Genomic DNA, 12,641 nt, shown 5'->3' on the forward strand with positions numbered 1-12,641 from the left:
AGGGACAAGCAGAGTTTGGAGTGGTTCAGAAGATCAGATATTTGATGAACACTGATCATGGGAAAGCTGGAAGGTCATCAAGTGTTTATTCCAGTAAATGTGATCCCTACATAGAGAATTGAATTCTAATACTTTCAGTTTCATTGCCTGACCAAAGGGCAGGCCAAAGTAGGCTTGACATCAAGTGCAAAAGCTGCATTCTACATAAACCTCAAATTTGCCAAAATCTATGGGCACACCTCTTGCACAGCAAAGCACAGGTATCAAACCTCTTGGAAGCAAAGTAATTTAGAAGGAACTGGAGACTGGAAGTGTGAGAAACAGATGAGCTGTTTTTGTGTACTTCTGTTACCTCAGCACATGCTATGCCAGGGATGTAGTTTATATAGAGAAATAGCAGAGCTGTCTGCAGTTCACACCCCCAGCTGAGAAATTCTGTCATGCTACTTCATCAGTGCTAACAACTGAGATGGTCTGGGGATATCAGTGGGTAGGCAGCCCAGAATGAAAGGCAGGGGAAAATATACAGCATGGAGGCTTCTGTCCTGGCTCTTAAAAAAAACCAAAAAAACCCCAAAAAAACGAAAAAAAAATAAATAAATTTAATTTCCTTGATTTAAATAAAGCTGTTGCAGGAAGTTGCCTGTGAGGGGACATAACCCAGAGCACTTCACAGAAAGCTGGGTGTGTCTAGATTTGGAGAGGATGAACTGAATAGTTGGCAAAACCCCACTAGCTCTCTTTCCATGTGAGAGGGGACAAGGAAAGATAATCCACTGTGTCCACTGTTACACTAAATGCTGCATCTTTAGAGAAACTCCCTTGGGGGTTCATACTTTCCTAGGATTGCTGATATGGAGCCCTTCCTTACCTGTAGGGCTGTACAGAAAGAATTTAGTTTCTCCCTATAGGTGTGCAGTGTGACCAGGACTGGTTAGAGCCTCCTGAATCTGGAGGAGATGCAAGAAAATACATGACAATAAAATAAAGCATGAGCTGGCTGTAAAGTGGTGACTGAGTTCATGCAGTGATAAAACAGGGACAGTAATAAATTCACTGTTTGAAGCAAATATTGGCAGATATTCCTGCCAGCAGCTGCCTCTACTTCATTTTGTTGAGTGAGCACAGCCTGCAGTTTTTGGGGTGCTTTTCTCTCTCCATGGCTTGCCATGCTTAGGGATGTGGCCATGGGGAAGCAGTGCAAGCTGTGAGTTGTGTTACAGCAGGCAGAGCTGCACAGGAGATCTGAATGAAGATCAGGAGTGTTGTTTGCAAACATGGGCATGAGTGGAAATTGTGTTTTTCATTTGAGTTCAAGTTCATGGCCTTGCCCCCACCTCTGCCCATTGCCTGAGCCAAGATGCTGGAGCTGAATGGTTCATTAGCATCAGAGCACCAAGGGGGCTGGTCCTCACATTGCTGTGGCAATAGGAGATGTCAGAGAACACTGATTTGATTAGGCTGATGCTTGGTGTAGCCTGCTCTAAGTGAGGGGAGAATCAAGGCCAAGCAACATGCCTCACCCTCAAAATGCCTGTTCCAGCAGCTGGTTGCAAAAGCAGATGATGGCACCATCTCCTCTGCCTGGAAAACAATACCTGAATTAAAGCCAAATTTACAAGGAGGAGTATGTGCTGTGCAATTGTTCTGGACAGACACACTGATTTTTCTCAAAATAAGGCAAATAGAGTCAGTGTGTAAATTTTTGGAGCACTGCTACTTGCATTGTGTGTATTTTTTCCTGAGTGGCTTTGGAAAATGATGCACATCTGCTGTTCATAGCTGGTACCTGCTGTGAGAAGTAGGCATGTCCTTTAAAGTTCCCTTATGTGTTCACCTGCAGAAAAAGTGTGTAAAATTCCCACTTTTGGAAGCAATGAAGAAGAGCTCTTTTTTTTTTTTTTTTTTTTTTTTTGCTTTTCTGCTGGTGAGTGAAGGTGCTGTGAAGTCTCTGTTCTTTGGGGGGCACTGTGTACTAATAGCTAGGCTTAGTTTTGCAGTGGAAAAGTAAAGTGCAGGTATTCTGTTTGCTTTGGAATATGGGCCACTGTGTTGTTTGTTTTGCTTTCAGTGAGGTAAAGTCACTGTGTCAGTGATTAATTATTTCTTGTGGCTAAAATATCTTTTTCCAGCGGGTTTTTGGATGATTTTTTTTTTTTAATCTTTTATCATGTATAAGTGTGCTTTGCACTTATTTAGTTGTCTAAGCTCAGGGAAATAAAATACCTCACCTAGCAGAAATGGGTGGACATACCACAGCGAAATAAATGGCAAAAAGGCATAATTATATGCCAGATTTTTAATTCATTAATCCAAGGTGAGGAAGCACTTTTCATGGAAACACTTGGCTAAATCCTGCTCTTAGGGTGCTGGCTAAGTGTCTCCCCTATAGCCTGGGGGCCTTTTTTCCCTAATACCTTTGGGAAAGCTGAAAACTGCTATCACCCTGCATTCCTTGCTTGGTTTCCATGGACTAATGCACAACATGGATTTTGGTTCCTGCACCTTAAACAGGATCCATTGTTTATTCATTAGCACTGTGAAGAATTGTGCTGCTCTCCAGGTAGAAGCAGAGCACAGCCCTTGCCATTCATGGGTGGTTTGGGGCACTTGAAGTGAAGGTTTGGTGCCCTGGGTATGTGCTAAAAATCCATGGTGGGAAAAGCTCCTTGCAGAGCTCTGGCTCTTCCACGACTCCTAAGCAGACTGGGGCTGGAATTTGTGTTAGGAAATTGTTACTGGGGCTAAGCAGCACTAATTTTTTTTTTTTATTTATTTTTAGCTGACTGCACACAGCCCCACTTTTGAAGAGATGCTCATATTTCTCTGCTCTCTCTTGTGGTTGTTTTTACACCCTCTTTGAGCGTGCTGGTGGCTTTGAAGTCCTATGGATTGTGCTGTTTCAGGCCAAAAGATACTGCCTGAAGCAGCATGTGTAAAATTTTCCTAAAAAGTTACCTCTGCCTGTCTAACATAGAAGCAGCTTGTCTGTGCCCAGGAGGTAATTCTGAGGATGATCAAACCTGCTCGTGGTGTGTGGGCTTCTCCCTCCTGCCCTCAGCAGCCATCCCCAGACAGAGCTGCCAGGCTGGCTCACAAACCCCAGCCAGCTCACCTTGCAGTCAGAGGGGCACAGCTGGGAGCTGTGTGAGGTGGGATTCCAGACGAGCTGTGCAAGTGGCAGAGCCATAGCATCATTTAGAAACCGTCTGCTGGGGTGGGAGAAGCCAGCACTGGGCTCTCTTTGTGCTGGGAGGAGCTTTGAGAAAATGTGCAGAGCCCAAACCAGGCTCTCTGGAGTGAGCAGGGGAGGTGTGAGCCAGCCTGGGGTGCACAGCACGTTTCCTGCTGCTGCTCCTCCAAGGAGGGGAAAGGCAAAGGCTGCTGGCCAGCCCTGGGTGACTGTGAGCCATCTCCTCAGCTGCTGCTCCTCCCTGGCTGTGCTCCTCATCCTGGGGGCCAGGGGGGTTTAGCTCTCCTTCCTGCCTTCCATCCAAGCAAGGTGTCACCTACCCTCCTACAAATCTGCTTGTGGGAAGACAGGTTTGTGGGATAGTGCAGAAGAAAAGCTTTCCCAATGAATGACAGCTGTACTGATGGCTGAGGAGTGCAGACAGCCTTGCCTGCACAATGAGGATGGGGGTCATAAAAGTGTGGGTTAAGTGGCTGGGAGTCAGTTGGAGTTGGGAAAGGGACAGGTTGGGTTTAGCCAGTCATGCAGAAGAGAGAAGGAAATTTGCAGAGAGGAGAGGAGGAGTCAGTGCTGCGTGGAGCTGCCTCTAAGAAAAGGAGTCAAGAGTTCCTTGAGAGAAGCTCATTGAAACAAGGATGAAAAGTTTCTAATAAAGGTCTGGTGATGATGCCAGTCATGCCTTGACATAATTACTACATCTGGTTAGCCTGGACATCTTGTGTAATCTCAAAACAGTTCCCCTCATCTTTGGTGGTGAAGTTCCACTTAGCACTTACACTCTGGAAGGGCTGAAAGTGAAGGCTGATCCAGCTGTGCCTGCTTTTCCAAGGGCCAGGACCAAGGCTCTGCCCCAGCCATGTGACCCTCCAGGGATGAATTTTGTGTATCTATGTTTTGTTAAGGCTCCTTACCATCCCCTTTGTGCTCAGAGACAAAGGATTTTACTGCTCACAGTAAAATGTTGCACTGCAGGGGTGTGAGGGGAGCCCAAACCTGCTGGCTGGGTCTGAGGGTGTTTGCTGGGCTGGGAGCTGTGCTCAGGTCCTGCCTCTCTGGGCTGGGGATTGGGGCTGGTTATTGCAGCCCTCACTGCTGGGATTCTCCAAAGCAGAGCTTTGCTCTCCCAGCCTGAACATGGAGCATCTGTGCTGCTTGCAGGAGAGAAACTCCTTTCTAGAGATTTCTGTGAGCATTGGGACAGTCTGACCTGCTGTTAGCTGTGAAGACAAGAAAATGTCAATTTGGGGGTGAGAGGCAAGAACCAATTTGGTACAGATGGGAAGAACAGCCTTCCCTGTGCTGTATTTGATGCTCCTTCTGCATCTTGCTGTTCTGTGGGAATGCTGGCTGGTTCAGGATGTGTCTCTGGAATGGCAGCTGCAGACATTGCAGTGACAGTGGTGGCACAGTGCTGCTCACCTGCACCATGTCAGACAAAAAGAACAATGATTTTGAGGAAGTTCAGTAATAGAAATGGCTTCATTTCGAAAAGCAAAATATTGTCTCTCCATAAAAGCCCCAAAGATTTTTTTCCAGGCAGGGATCATGGCTCTGGAACCACAGCAGCTTTGGGAAGGCACTCTAGGCTGGACCAGCAATAACCAAGTGGACTCCCTGGCACTGCCTGCTGAGCCCCAAGGGCTTTGTGGTGCCAAAATTCAAATGGTGCAGAGTGTCTGCACCCCCAGGGGGATGATTTACACTCTATTTCTAGACCACAGGGTTACCTCTGCTTTAGACTGCACATTTTGCAGGAAAAATTGATAAACCTCTGAGAGCCCCAGTATTCTAACATGATCCTTGAGGGGGAACTGCAGGCTGAGGTCTCACAGAATGCACTAACAGCCCAAAATGTGTAAGTGTTCTGACTCTTACCACAAGCAGTCCCACCCTTGCCCTTGTTATCACACTTTAGAGCAATGAGCACTTGCAGGGCCCTTCCTTACTGTGATAATGCATTGATATTAAAAAGGTACTTGATTTAGGGGTTTAATTTCTGCATATACTCTTTTTTTCCTCCCCTGTCTTACATTTGCAATCATAAACCAGGATTTGGGTTATTCCAGTCCCAGAAATATTTTTAGGTCTGGGCTGTGACACAAAGCAAAGGGGAGGGTGTGGCAGCCCTGGTGGCCAGGGCAAGGACTACCATGGGAGCTCCCTAAATTGTTACAACTGTGGATTTAGGCATCTTGTAACTCTCTTTACAGCAGGCATTTATAGGTGGCTCTTATAGGATGGAGAGGGGCGCCCACCAGAATTTAACTCTGCATTCTTCAAAGTTCAGGTTTCCAGCAGCATCTCCAGGAAAACTGTGGGATCTGTCACAGTTTATTGGCCTCAAACCTTCAAGTCATAGAATTCACAAGTTCCTCTCAGTGAAATTCAACTGAGCCAGAAGGATGCAAACTTTACTTTTCATGATGTAATTTCCCCCAAGCAAAATTGGTATTTTGGTGGAAAGTTAACTTGGAACACAGAGTGTGGGACTTGTATTGGCAAAGTCATGGTAAGAAAAAAAAGCTAAAATATCCCAGTTGCTTCCAGCTTCAGGTGGTGTATCCCTTCTATCTCCCCTGTTGCAGTGGACACTGAGATTGCAGGGGTTGATGGCCATGCTGGAAGGAGAACCTGAGGGCACTCCTGACCTTCAGTTTTCTCTTTTGAGAGTCCACATCCCTTAATCCTGCTTTTCTCTTAGCCTGGATTCTTCAATGTTTTCCAAAAATCTAGGGGATGCTAAGATCCAGCAGAGATTTGTAATTCCTTCCTGAATAATGTCACTACCTCTTTTTATTTGGTTGTGGATACATAGGATAATAATTTCTGTAGTTAATGGAATGACTGAGAACAAGGATTTTATTCTCTCTTTTCTAGTAAATCCCACAAAACAAAGTTACATATATGCTGTAGGTATTGCTTTTAACATTTAAAGCTGTTGTAGCCACATCATGGCAGCTGTCTGGCATTAGAAGAATTTTCCAAGGGGTTGTTAAAGTGAAGGAAAAAAGTGCCTTCAAAAAACAAACACTGCTTTTTGCTTCATATAATAAAACAGTGAAACTTAAAATGGCACTAAGAATAATTATGGTTTCTTGCTGTAAATCTGCACAGATTTGTCTCTCTTTGAAATTTTTTTATACTATAAGGATTAGTTTACTGTCTGTGGACTAGGTCTTTCTTGTATTATATGTGACTAAATCTGTGGGGCCCATTTGCCAGGAAAAAAGGACCCAGAAAGGCATTAAAATAGTTGAGCCCATTCAGCTGCACAGTCATCTTAGACATAGTTTACCCCTAACTGCTTTAGTGTATGGTATTGTCAAATATGAATCTGCAGAACATCTCCTGGTCTGGAATCTCGTTGCCCTGGAGCACTCAGCTGTTCTGTTCTAAACCTGCCTTTCTCAGTGACTGGTACATGTGCATGTTGGGATCTCTGTATGATTTTCTAGGCAATAATTTTCATACTTTATGTAGTTTGTATGTTTCCACGATCAGTCTTTGTCTGTTTGTCCGTTTTTTGAAGATGCCTGCACGATTTGTGAAGTTACCAGCAGTGTGTGATCATTAAAACAAAACAAAGATAAAATTTCGTCTAGGTTTACTTTATTGATAATATTCCAAGGCAGTGCAAGTATTGGTCATATTAAGGAGATGTATTTTCATAGTAAATGAGCCAGGTTTAATGTCTAGATGAATAGCTGTAGAACTATAAACTAAACCTGTGTATCCTATAGTCCAGCTTGCCAAGTATCATCATCAAAGTTTCAAATCTCTTTAAAAGTTATTTTTCAGAGCATGGCTGTTCTATCTGTAACTTCTATTGTGCTGTTTGAAATGGAATCAGGCTGTGAAGCCTGCCAACTCATCTTTCATGTGCCTTTCCCACTGGTGTGTCTCTTTCTGCAGAATCAAGCCTGCACAGCAGAGCCTTTCTGTTGCCTTGTACATGTGGTCCTCGTTAAAAAAAAATACAATGAAGTTTAGCTGTGGTGAAATTATTTATTTGATTTTCTTAAAATAATAATAATAATAAAAGAAAACTGGTGCAAAAAGTAAATATGTTTAGTGTATCCCTTTCCACCCGGCGCATTTCCTTTTTTTAAAGCCCCGTTTCTGCTCAACACGACAGCCTCCTTCTCCAAGATTAACATTTCTTATGATTGTTCCTGACAGAGGATTTACTTTCAGAGGCCCTGCTAAGGATAACCAAAAAAGGGCATGCAGCAAGACAGCCCTGGCAGCCCGCACGAATTTTCGGAGGCTTTTTAGGTCTCGGGTTTTGCGATGAGCGGCTTCCCGAGCATGCCTGGGGAATGACAGGCATCCCCGCAGTCACCTTGCTGCGCTCGGCCATTGGCTGCCCGGCAGGATAAATCCAGGACAATGCATTCCGCCTGCCCATTGTAAACATCGGGATGTGATGTGTGTTCGCTCAGCATCGGCTTTTTGGGAGGGGCCAAGGCAGAGCTGCGCTTTTATTGAATAGGGCTGCTGCGCCTTGCCCTGCCGCCGCAGTTATTATTCATTTCCTTCCTAGCAGGGAGAACTTTGCAGCCGGAGGTAAGGAAGGGCTTTGCGGGATGTGTTTGTTTGGGAGCGAGCCGTCGGAGACTTTTTTTTTTTTTTTTTTTGCTCTCCTCCTCTTTCTCTGTGCCCCCCTCCTTTCCAGATGTTCGCGGTGCAACTAAGGGAGGTCTTGGGTGGAATCTTGAGGAGATGATGGGCAGGATCTGTGCTGCTCCCACCACTCCATTTTTCATCCTAACCTTTCTTTTCTTCCCCCTACTTTTTTCCTTTTTTTTTTTTTTTTTTTTTTTTTAATGCTTTTTAGTATGTTACAGTCCGCTGAATTGCCTTTTAAATTTTTTTTAAATTTTTTTTTAAATTTTTTCATTTTGATAAGTGGCGTTTCAGGGCGCTGGTGTAACTGATCCAGCAAAGCTCTGGTTGGTGTCAGTGATCTGATACTCGCTGCAGCAGATGTCCCTCATGGCAGCTTTTCACACAAGTATTGTTGACAATAGATGGCATCAGATTTTGTTTTCAGCCTCCAACAAGCCTTGCCAGAATGTTTCTTGTGAAGTTGTCTTTCCTGTTAAAAGGAGGGGGGGGATTAAAAAAAACGTGCTTGGGTGGGAGTGGAGCTCTTGGAAGTCTGTGTTTGTCAGGGAGCAGCTCCTTCCCAGCTCCTCTGACATGTTGGGACAGTCGGAAAGCCTTGTGCAAGGCTGGCAGGGTGTCTCCAGAGCAGGGAATTTCTCAGGGAAAGGCTGGGAAAACGAAGGGAGGGAGGAAGTCAGCTGCAGATGAATGCTTGGTAGCTGCAGACACTGACCGAGCTGCTAAGCTCTGGCCAGACCTGCAGGGATAGACTAGATTTGTCTCATATGTCAAATGTTGTTTGCAAGAATGAAAACATGACTGCTTTAAAATGACTTTTTTATGGAGTATTTGTTTTCAAAGGAGAAGTTCTTTTCGGAGTATGCAGTTTTTTTGTACAGCTTTGCCTGAGAAGGCTTCCCCTGCTAAAAGGCAGACAGGAGAATAATTTGGGAAAATAACACGTTCCCTCCTTGGCAGCAGCTCAAAGAAAATAAGGAGGCAGAGTGGGATTTTTTGTAAGAACCATGTATTTATTACAATTTGTCTATTTTAGATGCCATACTGTGAATGATTATGTTTGTATGATTTGCCATTGGAGATCTGCCTCCATTCTTTTTCTGTCTCACTAAATGTAGCAGTAAGCCTTCATCTGCAGCAAGTCTCATCTTTTTCTGCTGCCATTTAGGCAGGATGGGACCCTGAAACTACACACACCAAAATCAATGGATTGGACTCTTGGAACATAAATTACAAATGCAGCACAACTTTTATTCCATTTGCTCTATTAAATTGCTTGTAAGGTAAAGCAGGGAAGAACTTTTCTCAGTATGTTTGAAGAAATGATTCTCTTTTTTAGAGAAGCTGCTTTGATAGGCAATCTTAATAAACCCTGCATATGTTAATGCAGACTCTAAATTGTGGTGGGAGGGAAGAAATAGCAGATGAGATGCCTGCAAACAAGAGACTCAACTGGAATAATTTGTTTTGCCTGAAAACTCCTCTTTGTTGCCATTTGCAATACAAGAGGATCAATTCCACAGCCTTCATTCACAGGATTAGTCCTGGTGAAATCAACACCATCATTAATGGATGCAGGGTCTGATGCAAGGGGAGTCCTGGATACACTTTGACAGTGAGTGATGTAAGCATGTTTTAGGAGAGTGAGGGATTTTCTACAACTGCTTCTTCATATCTAAGTTACTCTGGCTGGCATTACAGGGAAAGTTGAAGTGCATTTAGATTTTATTGGTCTCATTCACGGGGGCACATGTGGCACAGAGCATCTGCTCAATCCCACCCAGGATTAGGGTGCAGTGCTGCTTGTTCCAGGTGGGGAAGGCTTTTCTCATGGCTGCCTGTCCCATGAAGATGCCAGGGAGGATCCATCAGGATCCTGACTGGAAGTGCTGCTTGTTTCAGCCTTCCCTTTGCACAGCTGGAGCAGCCCTGCCTGTGGGGGTGATCTTTTCATTGCAGAAAAGTGAGAGCCTGCAGGACTTCCTTCCTGCAGGACAAACACAACTGGAGTGCTCTGGGGCTGTGGAAAACACTCTGATTTCTCAGGAGCTGCTTGCATGAGACCTATTCTTGTGGGCTGCCTGAGTTTTACTTTGAATTAAAAGATCAGTGGAGTTCTTAACCCCTGTCTGCCAAGGGTGCAGCTTGGAGCATTTGATCCCAGTGTGTGAGCAGAGAGGGACAGGAAACCATATATGCCTAAGAATGAGAGGGCCAGGAGATCACAGCAGTCCATCTGCAGGGCTGCTCTGGACTCTCCTGGCTATGGGAGAAAGCACCAAAAAAGGTAACAGGGCAGAGGGGAAGTGCAGTCCTTGGTTGCCTTTGAGAGCAGCTTTGCAGGATTGGGCTCCAGGTGTACAAAGCCTGAGGCACACAGGGCTGTGACTGCAAGGAGTGGGAGCCTGCCTTCAAAGAGAGCTTTCATTCTTTAAAAACTGTCTTTTCTCAGTACCTAGCCCCTGGCAGCTTGTGATGAGAAAGCTGCTGCCTCGCTGATCTGGGGAAGGTTTGCTGGCTCTGTGCAGAGCTGCTGGGGGGTGGAATGGGTGAGGATGGGTTTGGGGCAGCTCACCTGGAGGGAAGGCACCTCCCTTGTGTGCAGGCACCTCCTCTTGGGGTGCTGCTCTTGCTTGGAAGGTGTAGCTGCTGCTTGTCAAGGGTTTGGCTGAAATTTGACTCGGAGGCATTTGAAGGTCATGTTAGATCTGACCTCTCTGATGAAACACCCAGGTCACAGGACACTTCAGCTATATAACACTGGTTTTTTCTGTTTTTTTTTTTTTTCCTTTCCTGATGCTTTTGTACATAACCCAGCAGGGAAGGACGCTCAGTACTCTGTAATTTGGGATCCCTCCCACCCCCGGGGGAGCTTGCTCCTAAATTTCTTGAAACAGATTTGACCAACCAAAAGGGTTAGGGAATGTAACACTGCTCCTTAGCTGGTGTGTTAGCTGTGTGCTTTACATCCTGAATTACAGGAGTGCTCCTTTTCATGCATTTTTCCTTTGGAATCACCACCAAAAACTGATGTCTCTTTCCCTCTTCTGTCCATGAAGTGTAGGGGCACCTCCTGGTCAGAAAATCTTATCTACAGCAGTGTTCATGGGTTGAAGCCAGGAAGAATTGCTGTGGGGATTGTCCTGCTGGCTTGCAGGGAAGGCAGGACCAAGTAGCTGAGGAAGCAGGTGAAAGAAAGGGAAAGAGCCAGCAATGTCTTAAGCCACTGGAGTAGTTTCTCCTTTGAATTTTTTTCCTGTGGTCATAAATACCTGGTGAGTCACTTAATGGCCCTGTGTCTGTTTCTCTATCTCCAAGTAAAGGATAATCTGTACCTTTCTGTATTTAGCCCATGGCTCTGCTGGGGCTTAGTTCATTAGTGTTTAGAAAGAACTTGCAATGCCAAAATGCCAACTTTAGGCACTGGCTAAAACCTTATTTTTTACTGATTTCCCAGATCATTTTAGACTTTTTTTCATGTTGTGTTCACACAGATTATGGGTATGCAACCATTGAAGCCCAGGGAATGTGGTGAGGGTGGCAGTGGTGACATTGTGCTGTCATGTCCAGAGGGCATTTCCTGTGTGCTTGGAGATGGAATTGTTTGTGCTGCATCTGGACAGCTGTGGAGCTGTCATGTGAGTTCCAAAAATGCACAAAGGCAGCTTGTGCTTACAGATCCACCATAGTGTCATAAGCTTGGAAGCAAAACTGCTCAGCAAGCTGCTGGACCTTATCTGCTTGCTCAGTCTCATGTTGATGAGAAAGTCGAAATTTTAACCCCTGGGGCCAGGCAAAGCTGCAGTGGGGAAAATATTAGGGAAAGATTTCAGGGCAATGGAAACATGACATGTTTCCACACCCTCTTGTGTATACAGAATACAAATAAAGAGCATTTTCCCTTCAGACTTGCTCTGGAGGGCGTGAAGCAAAGTGGAACCCACCCATTTGCACATTTTCTGTTTTATGTCCTTAAATGGCAAAAAAAAAAAAAAAAAAAAATCTTTGGAATTTAGCTCATAGAAGGGTTATAAATAGATTGTGGAGATAAAGTTTTGCTGGTTTGGGATCTATTCAGAAGGCTGACAAATATGAAGTGGAAAGTATTGCTAAATGCAGGAAGGCAGTGTCCCTGCACATCCATGCACGTGTGACCTTCCCAACCCTCCCTGAAGCATGTGGACACCTAAGGGGCATGGAAATCACTGTGTTCCTTCTAAAAGTTAAATAATTTGGGCTGAGGAAGAGCTAGTGCTCATGGTTCTGAAATGGCTAAGGGGGCCTGGACCTGTGACAGCAGTGCAAACAGATTTGTGTCCTTGTCCAAAGGAGCTGCCTTTGCCTGGGGCAGGCAGAGCAGGGCTGGCCAAGCTCTCATCCAGGAGAGCCCCTGCTCCTGCAGAAGCCAAGGTTGGATCCTGCAGCCTTGTGCCCACTGGATCCCACTCCTCTTCAAAGGCAGCTCTGCCCAGATGAAGCAGACTCTGATCAGGCCATTGTTTGTTTCTTATTTGCAAGGCTTTGATGTTCTCTCTTGTCTTTCTGACTGCCACAGGGCATGTTTCTACCCTTTTCCCACTTCATTATTTTCTTTGACAGCGAGCTCTCTAATGGTGAAATGGCCCTCACTTGATTTTTTTTTTTTCCCCCTTGAACCACAAAGTTCACCCTGGTAAAATCTTTCACCCCAGATGCACAAAGGCATGACCTTTTATAATTCCTCTCAATTTCAGAGGACCTAGCAGTGCTGGTGTGACCATTGCTTTCTGCTATCAGCTGCTGGACTGAGGACAATTTCTGCTCAGTCTGAGCAGGTTCAGCT

The 12,641-nt window shown here is 45.1% G+C and overlaps 1 protein-coding gene across 6 annotated transcripts in view; it reads left to right on the top strand.

The window, feature by feature from the left end:
- Positions 1–7,458: 7,458 nt before the first annotated feature.
- CALD1 (caldesmon 1) overlaps positions 7,459–12,641 on the top strand; it is a 152,500-nt gene continuing 147,317 nt past the window's right edge. For 2 of the 6 annotated variants that reach the window (XM_056510755.1, XM_056510791.1), the window contains exon 1: positions 7,459–7,759. The gene's annotated coding sequence lies outside the window, so the exon portion shown is untranslated. The remainder of the gene's footprint in view (positions 7,760–12,641) is intronic. The other 4 variants (XM_056510763.1, XM_056510793.1, XM_056510749.1 and 1 more) reach the window with 3 other exon arrangements.

The sequence above is a fragment of the Oenanthe melanoleuca genome, chromosome 1A (genome assembly GCF_029582105.1).
Source record: "Oenanthe melanoleuca isolate GR-GAL-2019-014 chromosome 1A, OMel1.0, whole genome shotgun sequence".
Classification (NCBI taxonomy): domain Eukaryota; kingdom Metazoa; phylum Chordata; class Aves; order Passeriformes; family Muscicapidae; genus Oenanthe; species Oenanthe melanoleuca.